Below are 1,504 nucleotides of genomic sequence, written 5' to 3'. Positions count from 1 at the left end.
TTGCTTAAAATATTATCCGATCTATAAAGTTACGTTAGCTGAAATTTATCGATGAAAAAGCCCTACCTTGTTCAAGGGAACAGAAAAGCAAAAAATTTGCATTTAGCTGAGACCCAGAAATCATTTCTCTTTTAAAAGAGTTATGCGCATCTTTTTAGGATTCTGACATTTCTCTTGAAATGTCTCATCAGTATCGTTTCTCGAAACCGTTTTAGCTAGTCAAATTGCTATTTAAATAGCAATAACCTCCCAAGATTATGCATAAAAGAGAGAGAATAAGAAGTATTGGCGTGGAATTGGTTCAAAATTAATGAATCACTGGGTGATGGCTTTATCAAAAATCTTCAAAAGTCACGAACCACATTTTAAGCGTGTGCATTTTATCGCATCTGCACAGATGACAACGTATTGCGAATAATGTAGTTCATCCAAAGAACGGTATGGATTGCTGGTGATGGATGCAAGGGCATAATTTTAACAAATGACTGGACATTTCGAAGTTAAGTAAATTAAAGTCAAGAGAATGGCTACATTTTTTTCGCTCAAATCGGCCGGATCACCCAAACAACTAATTTTCCAAACAAACTGTAGTTTTCCCTCGTTTCGTTTTTAAACAGAATTAATGGCCATCAGTTGACATTTTCCATCTATTTTTTGTGAAAAAAATTGTTTAAAAATTGATTATTGTTGGAAAAATATTCCCTTTGGAAAACATAAAAAGAAATACTCAAAGTAACATTACAATATGATTCGATGGTCTTCGAATTTTATCTAACTTATTTCCCTAAAAAAGGAAATTTTTTGGAACTAATTCAATTATACTTTCATACTATTTTAAAACGTTGTTATCTGCAACTAATTTAAATTCAGAAAGCTTGGACTTGCTTTACTCTGACAAGTAATAGCAAAAACAACAAGTAGTTAATGGTTTTATAAATTAAGCACCAGCCCAAAAAAAGACTTGTCAAGCAATCCGGTTGGCTGTTTTTATTGCCTGGATCGGTCAAATCGGTCAAAAATTATTTCATTGATGCAACATTTAGTAATTAAAGAATCGTCCCCCATAGTATATAGGCGAAGTGCCGGTTTTAAAATTATTTGTCAAAATAAAACTAGTGACTGGGTAAGGTTAAATTCCTTCTAACGAATTCCAAGCTTTGTATTTTCTCAGCATATTTCTCCTACAAGGACAAAAGAGAAAAAAGACAGTTCAAATCGTTACATACATAGTTTCTTATTCCTGTTCACTATATCAGTTGAAAGTCTATTTTTGACTCTCAAAAATTTCGGCATACTTGAAGGATAGCATGAGAAGCAATAGGAGCAATAGAAGCAGCATACATGCTGCTCAGTGGGAAAATTTAAATTTATTATGCAAACCAAAATTACAGCCATAAAGTGGTTTTTTTTTTTTGTTCAATAGAAATGAATTTATTACTGATGATGTTGTTGAAGATCCATCTTCAAATATATCTTAGATATATATATCATACATCATGATTAA

Source organism: Loa loa (assembly GCF_000183805.2).
Source record: "Loa loa unplaced genomic scaffold supercont3.149, whole genome shotgun sequence".
Classification (NCBI taxonomy): Eukaryota; Metazoa; Nematoda; class Chromadorea; order Rhabditida; family Onchocercidae; genus Loa; species Loa loa.
This window is presented reverse-complemented; position numbering follows the sequence as displayed.